General features: G+C 41.2%; 1 long non-coding RNA gene across 1 annotated transcript in view; it reads right to left on the bottom strand.

The window, feature by feature from the left end:
• Positions 1-256: 256 nt before the first annotated feature.
• LOC108787694 overlaps positions 257-18,390 on the bottom strand; it is a 22,932-nt gene continuing 4,798 nt past the window's right edge. The window contains exon 3 of the long non-coding RNA XR_001941283.1: positions 257-380. This is a non-coding gene — a long non-coding RNA (uncharacterized LOC108787694). The remainder of the gene's footprint in view (positions 381-18,390) is intronic.

Raw genomic sequence — 18,390 nt, 5'->3', positions numbered from 1 at the left:
ATATCATATTCCAGATTTACCCAGTTATAGGAATGGCTAGCGATTTTTCTGGCATGATGGAAAATCTTATGGGCCATTGATAAATTGTTCCTTTTTGCTTTTACTGAGTTTTGCAAACTTCCAGGAGTAAGGGTCAGATAAAGTAGCAAAGTTTGGTCATCACGCCCAAGATGGGAACATCTCACACTTACCTTCAAGATCTACTCATCTCAGGATGCCTTTTCATGGCAATGCCACTTCTGAAAGCAGGAACTAGCATTTCCCCTGCTGCTTATAAAGGATGAGTATTAGAAGGGGGGGCTTTTGTGTCTCTCTGGAGAGGGAGGTAGACTAGGAGTCCAATTTTCAGCAAAATTAGAGAAACCATTTGGTGTGAATTTCTCTCTCCTAAACGGCCGTGTCTGCTAAGAATTTATAGTCCGATAGTCTACAATAATACACAGAGGGGAACACACATTATCTGCTAGTTGAGTAAAGAATAAAGCCTCCATTAATGCCCCATTAAATAGAATGTATGATTGTCTTAATGATATCTCTCATTGGTATCCTTTAACAAAGCCTCCAATAATAAAATACCTTACTTGTATGTAAATATGTGATTTAATAAAAACTGATTGATTTAAATCTGTGTGTTAAATGTGTATTTAATGATCAAATTGCCTGCACTGGGGAAAGAAGTCTATGTTCATGCTCCAGTGAATCGGTTTATTAGATAATGTCATTGTGTTGTTTTTTATTTTTCTTTTGCCATGCAAGCCACATCACAAATATGTTCCACTGTGGCCTGCAAGCTGTTCACTCTGAGGATTGTTGTAATGTTTCATTTATTGCTCTGCTATTGTGCCTCACATAAAGCCAAAACAGATATTTAATAGTCCTTAAATCACTTGCTTGCTGTATTTAATATGGATTTGGAGTAATGTATTGAGATTTGTCATGTCATCCAAGGTTACAGAGATGTATTAAATCCTCTCCAGTGCACAGGACTTGGAAAGTGGGGATGAAATCACAGGTGCAGATGTTAAAATTGAGTCTGTGTAGGTTATTAAATCCCAGCTATCCATTGTCATTCTGGATATCACAAAGCAGGTTTTGTTGTCTCCGCACAGGATTTCAGGCAGAATATATATCTTTTGTTAAATAATTAAGGAAAAGAGAAGAAAATCTTTAATAAAATAAAAAAAGATAATTGGAGTCTAGCATTAAATACACTTATTTATGTTGCAAGTTATTTTCAATCATTGGGCTTTACACTGAATTGCAAACAGAACTGTAGTCAGAAAGGGACATGGGTGTGCGTATAAATACGTATTATGCAGAATAGATGACATGCACAATTACCTTGATTCGGGTGCTGGGCACAGACATGCTTAATCATAAAACATTCACGTTCCAAAGAGTCTCTGCACACCTTCTTTTTGCAGTTTTTTTTATTGCATTCTTATCATCCGTAATACAACACAACAGTTTTTAGCTTCTCCTCTCTTTGTCACTTGCATACCTAATCCACAATTAACAACCTTGAACCAGAAACACTACCAATCCACTGTTTAAACACTCCCCCTGGAAATTCTTACCACTTCTTTTCCTCCCTATACACTGCTTAGTCACTCACAAACAAAGAAAACCCCACTTACATTAAACAACCCACAGTCCATTTACAAAACTATATACAATGTTACAATCCCATATTTATATAGAGATGTCAATCCAGACATGTTTGTATCTCAGCTTCACATAACCAAAAATAAATATGTATGTATCCAACTGATGGATACATGCATACTGTATATAGTGAGCTGCCAGTCCTATGTTGTGTGCTTCCATCCAGTTGGTTTCAACACCAATTTCCAGAAATCGCGAGCAGAGGTTCAGCACTACAATCTTACTTGCAATTCAATAGGAAATTATATTACTTACAGGTGAACAACAGTTTTGGACCCAGTTTCCTGTTGTCAAAGTGCAATTTTATTGTTTAAAACTCACTACACAAAAATATATAGTGGATGGATCACCTTGTTTTCACACTGATAACATGACAATCTCCTTAAATGTTATTTTATGTAAGCAAAACATAAATTAAGATCAAGCTGCAAATATGTGTTTCCCTCTGAATAGTTGTACAATTTGTACACATTTTTGGCCACTTAACTTATTATTAATAGTCCATCATTTGCTCATCCATCCAGTAGGATCCCCACATAATTTACCTCACTGCCACTCATCTCTTATCCTATTCAGTAAGTCCGTGGTTAATTGCATCACTTGCCGTCACCCTCTGGTATTGGTCCACTGAATGGTAGGAAGTGTTAAACAATCCTTGAAGTATTCCTGGGTGACACCAAAAACTATTTAAAACTAAGCTACATCAATCACTTTATGATCAACTTCACTGATGATAGAATTGTGTGGGGCTTAAGGTACGTTGAGCACATTTTCCAGGTCTCTAATAGCCATATGATTGTCCATTATGTCCTCATTGCTCACCAACAAGTTTGAGTACACTGTGAGTGAACTCACAGTATTATCCTGTATGATGTACAGGCCTGTTCTCCTTACAGGTAAGACAGGGCCCAGTACAATACCACACTAAACAGCATAAAAAAATGAATTTGTATTAGGAGAAATGTGTAGACTGTCATTGATGACCTACTTCTGGCTTCAGTACAGCGTTTCTTATCTGTAACAAGCAGGCAGCTAGTAAAGTCAGGGTGATGCAAGAGCCCACAATCTGCTAACATATACTGGTCAGTAAGTTAAAAAGAATTGAAGTCCAATGATCAGCAAAACAGCCAGGCACCTAGTATTTTTTCGGTAGGGATGCACCCATACTAGTATCGGTATCGATGCTGATACCGAGTATTTGGGCACGTACTCGTACTTGCCCGAGTCATTACACGCCGACTGGCTTCCTGATTGGCCAGGAAGCTGCCTCCATGCTCCCTCGTCTTGAGGAAAAGGAATCAGGAAGCCAGGGGTGTGTAATGACTCTTCGCCCGGCTTCCTGATTGGCCTGCTTCTCGACCAATCAGAAAGCCAGGTGGCGGATCATTTCCTGGCCTCCAGCTTCCTGATCGGCCAGAAAGCCGGCTCCATGCTTCCTTGTCACCAGGTGCCGGCTTCCCAGAAAGTCATTACACGCTGCCTGGTTTTCCGGCTGATCTGGATGGCGGGGCAGCAAGTCATTACACGCCCATCCGGCTCCCTAATGGGACCTTTGATATCGGCGATATATATACTAATGTCCTCCCGTAACCCAAAACTCAGTATATAGCGGACTATTGTCCGCTATATGCTGAGAGTGCCACAGCCGGGACGGATCCCGACAATACCGTTGAGATCCACCCCACTGGCTGATTGACAGCAGGCTCTGCCTATCCAGAGGGAGAGCCAACTATGCCCGCCCCTTCCCTGTCCATTCCCCAGTCAGCGCTGGAGGATAGACTTGTGCGCCTTCAAAAAATTTGTTTAGTTTCGGAATATGCGTTATTTCGTAATTCGTGTCCGAAACTCAATTCGGATTCGTACGAAATACGAATTTTCGTTAGTTTCGGCACATTTTCGTAACTTTACGAACATTCGTTATGATGAAGTCAAAAAGCAAAATACCTTTGTTAATATTGGAGTTGATGAGTTTTTTTTATCCGAAATTCAGATCCGAAATCCGTTAACGGAATTCGTATTTCGTTTGGTTGATCAATCAGAGGTTTTCTCTTCTGCTGCTGAGAGTTGCATTACAATACAGTCAGGAAATACGAAATTCCGTTAACGGATTTTCGTTCCGTTACGAACATTCGTTATATTGAAGGTAAAAAGCAAAATACCTTTGTTAATATTGGAGTCGATGGTAGTTGTTTTTTTTATCCGAAATACGGATTTCAGATCCGAATTTCGTATTTCGGATCCGAATTTCGGATAAAAAAAACTACCATCAACTCCAATATATTAACAAAGGTATTTTGCTTTTTAACTTCATCATAACGAATGTTCGTAACGGAACGAAATTCCGTCAACTGAATTTCGTATTTCCTGCCTGTATTGTAATGCAACTCTCAGCAGCAGAAGAGAAAACCTCTGATTGGTCAACCAAACGAAATACGAATTCCGTTAACGGATTTCGGGTCCGAATTTCGGATAAAAAAAAACCTCATCAATTCCAATATTAACAAAGGTATTTTGCTTTTTAACTTCATCATAACGAATGTTCGTAACGGAACGAAATTCCGTCAACTGAATTTCGTATTTCCTGCCTGTATTGTAATGCAACCCTCAGCAGCAGCGGATCCGTATTTCGGATTAAAAAAAAATCTTGTCATGTTGTTCAACCTCATTTACGGGGGTAATATTAGTTCCCGTTTCAAAGAAATTCGAATCCGAAATTTCGTAAACGGAATTTCGTATTTTGGATATTATTCGGAAACTGCAATTCGGATTTCGGATGCTTCCGAATTTACGAATTTCAGGAAAATTCGTACGAATTTCGATTCGAAACGAATCGCACATGTCTACTGGAGGATTAGAGAGGGGGGGAATCCCAGTGGGGAGCGGTGAATGACAGCCGTTGCTCTCTGCAGGGAGATGTTTTCGTTCAGTTCCCAATCAATAGAGCTGACATGTGACCGTTTCAATGCCACACATCGGCTCTAACTATGGGTATGAGTGTAATTCACTCACCCCATAGTCCTCCTTTTAAGATGGCTAAGGAATGTGGGCCCTATAAGAAACTATAATTAAACATAACTATAAATGTATAGTGCTAGCTTCTAGGGTCAGTCATCTCTCACTGGTATTACAAGGTTAGCAGGATTCAGGAACAAATGGGAGTATTTAAAAGGGACCATTTACCAATGGGCATATGTAATGAAACACTATAATAGTGCAAGCTTATCTCTTAGAGAATACAAAGAACAACATGCACACCTATTCCTGAGAGGTGACGCTGCACCATTTAAACAAAATGTTGAGATTCTTAAACATGCCACTTTCTAACTGGTGTTCTTTAAAGGGCTCTTACTGGCTTTGTGACCTAGTGCCTAAGTTGCCTTATTGTTTGAACCTGTCAGGCTAGAACATATGAGCAGCCACTGCTGACTTATTTTTGAAATTGCCTGCTCCATGGCTGTCATCCTTATCCTTACTTCACTAATTGGTTTGTCACTGACCTTTGTAAAGCACATATGTTCCAAGTCAGCGACTCTGTAGTTGAGCCTGGATTAGGATGACAGCTCCGACAGATTCCAAACAAACACTCTTTTAATAATTCAACAGGGATTGTACATATAAAAGAACAGGACGTAAGAGCAAATATGTTTCACTGTGCATTAAAGTCAATGGCACGTTACATACATGTTTAAGTCTAATACATTTTAATTACACACGTATGTGACCTAAATCCGTGTTCCGAAAAGCTTTTCCAGAGGGACAATCCCTAACCGTAATGCACAGTACTGTGTGTTAATTAAAACCAGGTTTCACTTCAGTGGAAAAGAATTGCATTTGAGGCATACTAAACAGCATTCATGAAATTGTAGAATGAAACATTTGGGCATATTAATCATTTTTTTAATGAAGTACATAAAAGGCATGTTCTATCTGATCACAAATAATATTACTTTTCACAAATACCTACACGTTATTTCCTCTAAATGTGGACTTGGTAATGATAATACGGCTTCAGGCTTCATGAATGTAATTGTATCTGTAAAATATAAAGGTATTGAGCTTGTTACGGAATTCTGTTGCATAATAATACAATAACTGCAATACATCTTATGACACAAACCCTTATATTGACTGAATAGGAGCTGCATAAGTTGCATGTCACCAAGACAGGACTGGCAATTTGGCAATGTTGGTGAAGGTTGGTGTAAACTTGTGGGTAGAGCGTAACGAGCAATTTTTGGGGCAAAGTCAAAGCAATCCATGATCAACGGTGGTATCTTCAGGATGAAAGAGAATTTTTAGCTCTCTTTCCTGCAAAGTTTCTCCCCCCATCTCCACAGAGGGCCAGATCTCTGTTTCAAGCTGTACAAGGAGTTTTTCTTTTACCCTGAGAGTGATAATTCCCATGGGGACTGTTACAAAGGGTTTAACTCACAGAACTGTTCATTGGTCTCCAACAGTAGAGAATAGATCAGTGTATGGTAATGTGCACTAATAAAGGGACAGATCTTGGCTTCTCATTCTGTGGTTCGTAGGCCTATCCAGAATACCACTGATCTTGCACAATGAGAATGGTCCTGATCATGTGATGGGCACGTCATTCTCAAAACAAACCTTCAGTCAGTATATAGCAATGCAAAAACTACTGTTAAGCAGACACAGAATTTATCTTGGAACACTAAAGCAAGATCTCAACACATAAAATGGTCTGCATGGACTTAAAAAAACTGCAACAGGCAAGTGTTGGCATGCCAGTCTTAGGCCACCTATTGACATTACAAGTTAGTCAGGTATGCAGGTGTGATCCACGCTCAGACAACATGATTCAGGGGGACCACGAACAGAAATGTTCCATTTTAAGTGGGGAAGTAGAAACCAATCTAGATCAGTTAACCAAGCAAGATCAGTTAATTGTTTAGAAAAAAAAAAAGCTGGAAGCATTCCATAATGCATAGACTATGACGGAATATTAACATTTATATTAATAGTGCCAGAGATTGTTGATCCAAGGAATATCCATTCTCCCCAGGGCAGGGGTAGGCAGCCTTGGCTCTCCAGCTATGCTGAAACTACACATCCCATAATGCTTCTGCCTCTGGGAGTCATGCCTGTGGCTTGCAATGCCTTATAGGTTTTGTAGTTTCAGCACAGCTGGAGAGCCAAGGTTGCCTACCCCTGCCCTAGGGGATTGGGAAGGACTTTTCTTTTCCCCTGTTGGAGCAAATTGGGCAATGCTTTATAAGGATTTTTCTCCTTCCTCTGGATCAACTGTGGGCATAGAGTTCTGTTTATGGAGGTTTTCTGTTTATTTATTTTTTTTCTCTTAGTTGAACATAATGGACTTGTGTCTTTTTCATCCTCACTAACTTTGCAGACCAGTTGTTCTGTTATCACTGGCTCAATACGCAGAGTGAGCCTGAAAATATTTACGTCCATGAATCAGCAGACAGGCAATGAAGATTTCTAGGAGGAGGTCATCAAGAGAAGCCCCAAAATTTCTCTCAGCGCAGTTTTTTTTTTGTTATTCATGTGCCCAGAGCAGCACCCTTTAAAACTCAGCCTACTGTAACTGTCATCCTCATGTGGGCATTACAAATGTTATTTGCATCACTGGACTAAATTCTGTCCTTTTGTTTACTTTTCATGTGTCTTTCTGCTCCTGAATTGATTACCTTTCCGCTCAGAATTGAAACAAGGCACGACAAGTGTTTTCCATTTCCTTGTGCTCGGGCTGCTTGTCTTCTCTCGCCATTTACAGCGTGGTTACATCTGCACCTGTGGTTCTGTTTCCTACTCATGCATACTTTATGAAGCCACAGTACAATCTCAGAATTCTGCATACACAACCCAGAGAAGCCAGAAAAATATTTACTCTGTAACAAAGATTTCCTTTTCACTTTTAACATTAAAGAGTTGTCCATAACTTCCTTCAAAGTTACACGTTTTTCATTGGTCCATAAACTCTTACACAAAGCTGAAGCTCGATGTGAACGGTCCACTCTTATCATTTTGTATTTAAAGATACCCTGTCTCCAGAATGAATAATATAATTTTATATGCTGGAAGTATAATAGTGCTTGATTGTAGTTACCATTGCCCTGTCTGGGCAATGATTTTATTTGCAGGCTGCATAGATTCCAATGGGGGCAGAAGAAGAATCCGCTGCTGCGTTGCTGACAGTGGTTCCCGAATACAGCTTGGGGGTATGTGACCTGAAAGTGCTGAGGTTGTGTTCAGAAACCTTAAAGTGACATAAGACAAATCCCCCCCCATGTTAATGTCAGCACTTACCTTAAATAATGTCTTTTAATCCGATCTTCTTCTTTCCTGTCCTTTTCAGCCTTCTCTCCGGCGCTGCACTGGGTCTCCGATCCAGCGCTGACTCCTCTGTCCTTGCTGGCACTTCCGATTCCACAGTGTCTGCATGCGGGTGCATGCGTCCATATACTTACCTTGCGTCTCTCCTCGTCTCCTGGTCGAAAATCCGAACTGCGCATGCGCCGGCCCCAAGATGCTTTGCGGCCGCCCGAGCAGTTTCGGATTTTCGGTTTGTACTTACCCGGTTGGTCGGGAGCTTCTTGGATGCAACAGGCCGTGTATATACGTGTATGCACGAGCGGGAAAGACGCAACATTTAAAAACAAGCAGCGATGCCCGTTAACATACAAGCGATTCGCCGGCTATAGAGCCATCGGATCGCTTGTGTAAGCTGCCAGCCCGTGTCCCCCCCCCCCCCGCGGCCCCCCCTCCCGTTGCCACGCTGGTCCCGGGCTCTGCTGTGCACGGTGCGAGCCCGGGACCAGCATAGTATCTCTCTGACAGGGGTACACGATCTCCCTCCGGTCCCCTCTCCGGTGTCAGAATGCGGAAGTGATGTATGTTACATCACTTCCGCATTTTTGTGTCACTCTCCAGCTTCACATGCTGGAGAGAAGCTGATGAAGCAGCAGCTTCTTCAGGGGTTCCTATGTGGCATTAGGGGTCTTGGAGACCCCTGATGTCTCCATAAAGAGGACCTGTCACTTATTTTGCTATTACATAACCTGGTTTCCAAAAACAAAAGTTAAAGTTAGACATAAAAAAGAATTTAAAAAAACAAAAAAAAGTCCCCACCCATACATACACGCCCATTACGCCGCACATGTTACATATCGCCGCGAACGTCGGAATGAGAGCAATAGTTCTCGGGCCATCAATCACTGATAACACTAAACTGATGAGCGGTAAAAGCTTTTAAAGCGTCGCCTATGGCCAATTTTGAGTATCCTAGTTTTTTTGCGATTTCGCGGGTTTTTAAGCTTGACATGTTTGGTGTCTATTTGCCCGACGTGACCTCATCTTTTATATTTTACCAAAATAATTGGGTAATAATAATTGTTTCCTAATATCATGTAAAAAAACTTTTTTCAAAATTTTCAGTAATTTTACCTAAATATAACGAAAAAATAAAACTCGCAGTGATGATTAAATACCACCAAAATAAAGCTCTATCTGTCCACCAAAAAAGTATAAATTTAATTTCAGTACAGCGTTGCATGACGGAATAAATGTCAGTCAAAGTACCGCAGCGCTGAATACTGAAAAATGGCCTGGCCAGGAAGGGGGTGTAAACACCTGGTCTCCAAGTGGTTAAACCACTGTTAAAGTGTTTGTTTTTTTTACTTTTTGCATATCTCGCTAGCAGTAGATATATGCAAAAAAAAAAAACGAGGGTTTCGAAACCCTTTAATAGTCTTAAAGAAGAACTAGCAAAAAGGAAAATGTTTATTAACTCTTGCAATGGGGCTACCTCTACATTGCTAAGGTTAACGGCTCGTTTTCATCTAGGTGCGATCCTCTGAGCTGGCTTGCTTTTAGAATAATCCTTTGAGCCTCACTCCCCCGCCGCTGCAGCACTCTAAGCATCCTCAAGTCATCACGTTCTATACAAAGCGTATAGGACATGAGGATGCCAAAGAACATACCACCGCTGTAGCGGAGAAGGAGGAGACAAGCTCGATGGGTGCTGTGACAGCTGGCCGGCTCCAAGAATCGGGTTAGTATAACCTTATTTTCCCAGATGTGTATATATGTAAATATTTGGACAGTAGATTGACTTGAGTATTTGCACATTATCATGATTTATAATACTGAACTTTTGCATTAGAAGGCTGGACTTGACGCTTATTTGCATTTATACGTGTAGTTTTTTAGGAGTTATCCTTTGTGTTGTATTTACATATTTTTGCACAATTTTAATTGTATTTATTCTGAGCGTGTCACCATTTATATATATTTTCATAACTTTATTTGCCTCCCTAGACCAAAACGTACAGTTAACCCTTGCAGTGCAGAGGTAGCCCCACTGCAAGGGTTAATAAAAGTTTTGCCTGGAGTCCTGCTTTAAAGGCCTTATTTTCCATATCCTGAGGCTGTTTGGGAGCTGCTGTCAGTGATGTAGAAGCTGGAAAGAGAAGAATTCGATACACACAGAAATGTCAGTTTCTTTCTAATTTTTTACCTGCTTATAACTCTGCAGATTGTAAATAAAATAATCTATCAAACGCTATACCAGGTTGTAGAATACGTAAGAATGTATTGCTAGCTGACAGGTGTGCGTTACAAATACCACTTAAAATGAAAAAAAAAACGACACATTGCCAAATCACATAATAAGAAAAGCTGCTGCCTCTTCGCTTTCTACAAGAGCAGAGTCTTAGATCACAATGACTGTTTTCAATTATACCGACCTTGTCTGGTAGACTTGACGTATGTTAAGAGGGTCAGCAAAACAACCCACAAGCAGACCCTGTACAGTCTATGTAATAGCAAATATGAGGCTACCACCGTGTGCATATATAAACTATACTTAGAAATAAGGTTCTAAAAAACATCAACATACACAGATAAATCAGACTCATCGTTCATCATAAAACAATAAAAAGGTTATAGTTCCGTTTTAATGTAACCGCCAGCTGCCATTAACCTATTCAGTGAGACCGCTCTCGTTGAGCAGCAAGGTGCTGTCATTGGACTGGAGGATATCCACTCTAAAGTCAGACAAATACTAGCCCTAGTAACCAAGTACACAGCTATTTTCACACCCAGCTGGATAGGAAAATCTAACAAAAATTTTAATTTGAACTTTTAAGATGGGTGATATGTTCACTTTAAAAGTGGTAAATGAGTAGCTGAAATGAAAGGCAGGTGTGTAAATTCATTGACCTTGTACAACACCCTGGGTGACCCAAGACAAACATTTCCAAAAGTTCCTGTTGTCAAGAGCTCAGCCCTTGTCCCTTCCTGACTTCCCATTACAGTTAAAGGAGAATTATGAGGAGAGTGTTTTTCACTCAGCCTCATAATCTGAGCCGATGTGTGACAATGAGACTGTCACAGGTCGGCTCAGTAGATCGGGAAGTGAGCGAACACATACCGGCGTTCGCTCACCTCTCGATCCTGTCACTGCACAGAGCCGTGAAAGGGGAATGACTGGATTCTCCCCTCCCCACTCCAATCCTCCAGCGCTGACTGGCGGAACGGACGGGGGAGGGGGCGGGTACAGCTGGCTCTGCCTCTAGATAGGCAGAGCCAGCTGTCACTCATGCAGCTGGGCGGATCCAGACATAATTGTTGGGATCCGTTTCAGCTGCGGCGTCTCGGTATACTGCGAGCTGCAGCTCACTGTATACTGAGCTTAGGGTAACGGGAGGACGCTAGTTTGTGTCCTCCCGTTACCCTTCGGAGAACTATGGGGAAAAGCACTGACCCCATAGTTCTCCTTTAAAGACGAACTCCAAGTAAAAATGTTATCCCTTGCAATGGGGCTACCCCCGCACTGCAAGGGTTAAGTGCTCGCTTTTGCCTAGAGTAAAAAATAAAAAAAGTTATACTCACCTGATCCTCCGAGCCTGCTTGCTCTTAGACTCTGGAGGCTCTGCCGTGGTCTAAGGTCCCTAAGTTATTACGTTCTATACACTGTGTGTAGGATGTAGGGATGCTGAGGGACATACCATTACGTAGCAGGAGATAGGCAAGAGCGAGCACTGTCACAGCTGGCTGGTTAGGAGGAGTATAACTTTGTTATATTTTACCCTAGGCAGAAACAAGCAGGTGACCAGTTAATGAGCAGTACAAATATTATACAGCCTTACAGTAAGGTTACCTCCACACTGCAAGAGTTAATAAAATTTGTACCCGTAGTCCTTCTTTAAGATCCAGTAAGGGGGTTGTGCTAAACCTTCAACCTCAAAAGATGAACACAATAAGCCAGGATCAGGCTTAAGGCCTTGTTCAAACCAAATGCAGAGCAGATCTGCATGAGTTTCTGCACACGCAGTGCAGTGGGTTGTGCCGCGTTTTTGATGCATTCCGGGCCGTTTTTGGTTTAAAAAAAATACATTTTTTTTTTTAGTTTAACCCTTTCGCTGCCAAGCCCTCCGGAAATCATTTTGCAACTCAGCTGGCCAAGCCATTTTTGCCATTTTTCCCATTGATTTGATTTCCAACTGCTGTGTTGCTAGCATTTGTAAAAGACCCCCCAAACCATATATTTTCTGAAAGCACAGGCCCGGTAGAATAAAACGATGGCAATACTAAATTTGTAGGCCCTGCGATAATTGCGCAAATGTTTCTCAAATTAATATTAAACCGATAAAAATACACAATTCAATTCATAAAACACACTAAAATCAGTATCAGCGCACAAAAAAAAAAATTCTGACTAAATGTAAAAGATAGAACTGTATTGAGTTAATAAATAACAAATCTTTGCAAATTTGAAATTGCGCCTTTTTGCGAAAAGGTCAAAAAATGAAGGTACGCAAAACTGTAAATAAGCGACTTATGTTAAAAATAGTTTTTACACTGTGTTGGTGTTTGTGTTGTGATAAAATGATACAAGTGTATATTTAATTGCAACACAAGGTATCACAACACACGGCAATGCGTCACAAAGCTTTGCCATGCGCTGCCACAGTTAATTTAATGGTTTTTTTTAAAGAAAAATGTTTTTAAAAATCATGCACTGTGATGCGTTCTAACAACGCACTGCAGCGCATGTGCATGGTGTACACCACAATATGTGTATTTTATGTGGGGGGAGGGAGGGGTAGAGCTTTTTTTTATTAGTTTTTTTACATATTTTGTATTTATTTTTTAATATTTTTTTACATTTTTTTACTTTTTTTTTTTTTTTTTTACTGTTGGAGGAGGAGTGGGGGGCTAAGGTGAAATATTAGGGGTCTAAACAGACCCCTGACATTTCCCTTTTGAAATAGAAAAAGAAATTGAGGACATCAATTTTTTTTTCTGCAGCCCCAGCACTCAATGAATGGGAAGCACTCAGTACAGAGGCTCCGCCGGGTTCTCAGTGTGTAATGACAGTTCAGCATCTCCTGGTTACCTAGTGAGCAGGGGACGCTGAATTGTCATGAGAGTTTGTCGGAGGCGGCTTTGATATCATCGCCGGCTCCGACAAGCTCTCATTGTAATGACAGCTGGTCCCGGCCAATAGAAAACAGTTGGGCGGAGCTAGCTGTCAATGCTAGCTCCGCCCAATCATTTTCACCTTTTTTTCCTCCTTTTTCTATTCTGCCCGGTACCACAGAGGTACCGAGCAGAATAGCTGAGCCGAATGCATTCGACTATTCACTCACTGCTGTTTGGCCCCTATGAGAATACGCCGAACAGCAGCGAGTAGCCTGCCAGATGTTGGATCGGCTGAGTCGAACTCCTTCTGCACTTTTGGTCGACTTGCACTTCTGAGCATGTTCGGCCGACCCGAACCCAGCCGCAGCGAGCCGATGTACGGCTGAAATCAGCTGTACAAGCCTCAAGTGAATAGCCGAACAGCATTCGGCTCACTGCACTTCAGGCTGGTTAATCACACGGCTGCCTTAGGCAGCTTTGTGGTGAATAGCCTCCTATGTGTCCCCAGTTATTTACAAACACTGGAGTGATCAAACGAATCCTGAAACTTGTGGCTTCTCCCCACCAGCCTGACGCTTGCTCCTCCACTGGAGTTTTTGTCTCAAGCGGGGGTCAGCAGCGGGGATCCATGGAGTCACAGATCCCTGCCTGGAGCGGCTCCAGGCAGGGATGAGAGGATCCAGATGCCGGCAACTTTTCCCATTGATTTGATTTTCAACTGCTGCGTTGCTAGCGTTTGTAAAAGCCCCCAAACCATATATTTTCTGAAAGAGCAGGCCCGGTAGAATAAAAAGATGGTGCTAGTAAATTTGTAGGCCGTGCGATAATTGCGCAAATGTTTCTCAAATTAATATTAAACCGATAAAAATACACAAATCAATTGATAAAGCACTAAAATCAGTATTGGTGCACCAAAAAAATATATATTTTCTGACTAAATCTAAAAGATAAAATTGTATTGAGTTAATTAATAACAAATATTAGCAAATTTGAAATTGCGCCTTTTTACGAAAAGGTAAATAAACTGTAAATAAGCGACTTATGTTAAAAATTGTTTTTACGCTGTGTTGGTGTTTGTGTTGTGATAAAATGATACAGGCGTATATTTATTGCAACACAAAGATCACAACGCATGGCAAAGCGTCACAAAGCTTTGCCATGCGCTGCCACAGTTAATTTAATGTTTTTGTTTAAATAATTCTAAAAAAAAATTGCATGCACTGCAGCGCATGTGCATGGCATACACCTCAATATGTGTATGTTATGTGGAGGGAGGGAGGGGTTGTGCTTTTTTTTTAATTAGTTTTTTTGTACACTTTTTTAAATAATTGTATTAGGAGCCTCTATAGTGAGTGCTAGTCCCCATTCATAGATTCTTGAATGAACAGGAAGTGATGTAAATCACAGCCTGTTCATTCATAGCTGGGGACACATAGTACTATGTGTCCCCAGTTATTTACAAACACCGGAGTGATCAGACGATCGCTCCGGTGTTTGCTCTTCACAGGAGGATCGATAAATATCATCATCCCCCGCTCGGCCATGCACAGAGCCGCTGTCATCCGAAAACTGACAGGATGACAGTGGCTCCGGTACCGCGCGGGTGCGCTCGGTATTTTTGTGAGCCGCCGATTTTTTGAAGGGGACAGTCCGGGGAACAGTTCTAGTATAAGCTCATGGTCGCTCAGGCGAGTCGAACAGCTTCTTCACTTCGGCTCAGCCGAACATGCAGCTTAGTGAATAACCCATTAAGTCTTCGTTCCTTTCATCCTGGTTACTACAGACAGCACTTTTTTTTTTTTTTATAGATCTGCAACTGATGTATACTACAGGGATCATGCCATTCACTCTCTTCTTCCTCTCCTCTCCTCTATTCACAAAATCTTTCCACAGAATGCAAGGTGTTATGTGAATGAACAAGGGGAGAACCTATTGTTCACCAGTCGCTCCTCCCCCCTTGCATTTCACCTTGCATTCTGTGAAAAGAATACAATTTTTTGTGCATGCTTGAGGGGGAGGAAGGGAAGAGTAAACAACATGATTCCTGCACTGTACAAGAGCTAGAACCATTTATCGCAGTGCCAGAAGAAGAGCACTGCCTGTAGTATCCAGGATGAAAGAAAGATATGTTTAGTAATACGCAGCCAGTCAGGATTAGTATATTCAGCATTAGGTAAATTATTTTACTTGTGACTATTGCAAAAAATTAAGTTTTCCTGAAGTTTCACTTTAAAAATATAATTAAATGACACAAAACCAGCCCAACAACGGGCAAGCTAAGGGACACTTCTTGTTTCTGCTACCCACAGTGCTGACCTTCCATCTATATACATCAGAGTGTCTTTAACTGGTTAACACTATATTGATTAATCAATAGCTTGCCAAGTGAATGATATAGAATACTTATGTATTAGTAATTAGCAGTCGCTCAACTCATGGCCTTGAATCACCTGAGGGATTAGATTTTCAAATTACACTCGCACCTAGAAATGTAATCTCATATTGTTTGCCTAAATCTCTTCATCATAGCTCAGGCTCTGTAAATGGCACAAGCAAATCATTTTGCAAATATATAGACCACAGACCTTTAATGAGCGCATTAAACTGCAGGAAAGGGTTTAATGCACAGAATGCAGCAAAAGTTTAGCCTTGTAGATATTAATCATTCTTTGATACCTGTTGTCAACTAAATCCAAAAAAAAGTAGAAGTATGAATAATAGTATATTAATAAAGTCTGATGTAAAATGTTCATTACTAAAGCAGAGCGTTAAGTTGAAACATAAATGCAATCTAAGGCTAGCAACAATACACTCTGATTTTACAACGTCCTTTAGGTTTACCAGAAAGGCTATAGTCCATGAGCATACCTGATTAGTTATAAATTAAATGGATTATTTAGGTTGTATCATGTGTGGCCAGTAAAATGTTTTAGACCAGGCTTTACTAAATGGCGGACCACAGTCCGGACACAAATCAAATGGCGGTTCTGTCCAGACCATGATAGTCGACCTGCACTGGGTTATGGCTGGCAGACAGTGGATATATCAGCTTCTGAGGCCGGTGTGTCCACTTCCAGCCATAACGCAGCACAGTCATTGGTTGCTAGGACTGTTGGCGTACTAGCAGCCAATTACTTCAGGCAGGACTGGCAGCTACTACTACAAGTGATATGGGACACTTGTACTTGCCTGCTATTGTGTGTGTGTGTGTCCCCTCTCCTGTGGTTTTCGAGTCCCCTGCTCCTATTGGTGGCCTAGGACCAAAGCAAACTGTGTCAGGATGGAGAGTGGACGCAGACCAAGGAACATCCATTCCCTGATCACCTCTGTGCTGAATGAAGCAGGGAGTGCTGTGCACTCAGTGCTTTCTGCTTCAGAGCTATCCAAACCCGGCCAAAATGCCAGGTAAACAGATGATCAAGCACAATCCTGTGCTTGAAAATCTGTATTGGAGGGCAGGGGAGACATCAGGAGTCTAATAGACTCCTGATCTCTCCATAAAGAGAACCTGTCACCTCCAAATGCTGTCACATAGAAGCCCATTAGCCCCCTTGTCATAGCAAAAGTTAAGTGAAAAACAAAATTGAAAGTTGATAAGTTTAGAAGAAAAAAATTATACAATATATATAAAAAAAAAAACATAAAACCAAATCTGTCGCTCTTATAGAGAACCTTGCACTACTTTAAATTTGTTTAATTTAGTACTTTTTCAAAGATTTGTAACAGTGATTTACAAATTTGTGGTGGTGACTAGGAGGGGGGGAGGCAATATTTCTACTATCTGTATTTGTGTCAGCTGGGCTTCTTTTATATACAGTTATTTAAAAAAAAATTTTTAAGTAAAAGATACCCCCAAAAGACCCATATAGACTGGTTTGAAAATCCAAATGTGAATCTAAAGTCTTAAATATAATTTAATTTTTGAACCTTCTCCCTATCCTTAGTAGACTGTGTAATCAGAAGTGTGGGCATCCGAATATGTATGTCAAAGAAGAGTGTATGAATATCCTGAATAAAGTAAATTTATGTATAAAGTGTTTTTAAAACAAAAATAATGAAATGTAGTAAACATACAGCATAGTAGGATGGGTGGTACATATAGGAAATGGTCAGACAGATGAAGATGTGAATTCAGATTTGGACTTTAGAAATCATGGTACTGGAGAGAGAAGTGTGTAAATTTGGTCATAAATGTTACAATTTATTTTGTGCACAAAATATCCCAGTAAATCAATCTCATTTATTTAATTATCTTAATCTGGTCGCACATTTTACTATTCTGTAACACCCTTTTGGCCAAATATTACTAATCTGCCTACCATGTAGACTGTTGGGTCAAAACCAACATTCAGGGCTTGTTCACACCAAAAGCGTGTGCATTACAGAGCAGTAGCTGCTTGAACGCACCGCGATCCCTAAGAAACTTCCCCCCGCATTCCAGGGCGGGAGGGGGCGCGGCGGTGCATTGAATTCAATGGCACTGCTTCCACGCCCCCCCGCCCGCAGTGCGATCCGACACGTGGCAAAACCTTGCCAGCGTTCCGTTCCACTGCAAACGAAAAAAAATAGGGCTTGCTCTATTTTTTGCGTTTGCAGTGCACCGCCACGCCGACTCCCACCCCAGAACGCGGGGGAAAGTTTCTTAGTGATCGTAAGGCTGACCCTGCCCTGTTCAAGCAAATGCACGCAGGGACAGCAATGTAAACCAGGTACTGTCAAGTGACATCAACACTACCATGTCCCTATGTATAACCAGAAAGGGTTCCTTGTAAGATAAGGCTGCCGCCATAGACACTCACTTTCCAGAGGTGATCGCTATAAGGAATACCACCTTGTAGTTGAAAGTAGAGAAAGGAATGTCTCTAAGGGCTCATACTCATGGCCACAAGATGATTATATGGTGTACATTTGGGCATATTTCTCCACCTGGATATCACAGATGCAGGGTACAGCCACAGTCAGCTAGCCTGTACAGATCTCATGACAGGCTAACAGACACTGAACAATGCCTGCATCCAATCAGATTGTTCAGCTATTTTGAGAGCCAGTGGGGCTGACTAGCAAGATACTTAAGCTTGGCCCAGCAGGAGATTCCTCCATCCACACAGTTTGGCGTAGATGGAGGAATCTGTTGCATGGTATCCACCTGACCATAGAAAATCTGCAGATAATCTATAGGTGTAGGGCTAGCTTACGATACAATTTTAGGCCTGTAGCCTCAACTCAGCTATCTAAAACCCTGGAATACCAAACTAACCACCTACTGCCTCCAAAAAAGTACATATGAAATATCTGTCTGCAAATATATATATATATATA

Source organism: Nanorana parkeri, unplaced genomic scaffold, assembly GCF_000935625.1.
Source record: "Nanorana parkeri isolate BGI_ZX_2015 unplaced genomic scaffold, ASM93562v1 scaffold279, whole genome shotgun sequence".
Lineage (NCBI taxonomy): Eukaryota > Metazoa > Chordata > Amphibia > Anura > Dicroglossidae > Nanorana > Nanorana parkeri.
Note: the sequence above shows the minus strand (reverse complement) of the source record. Positions and strands in the feature narration are given on the sequence as shown.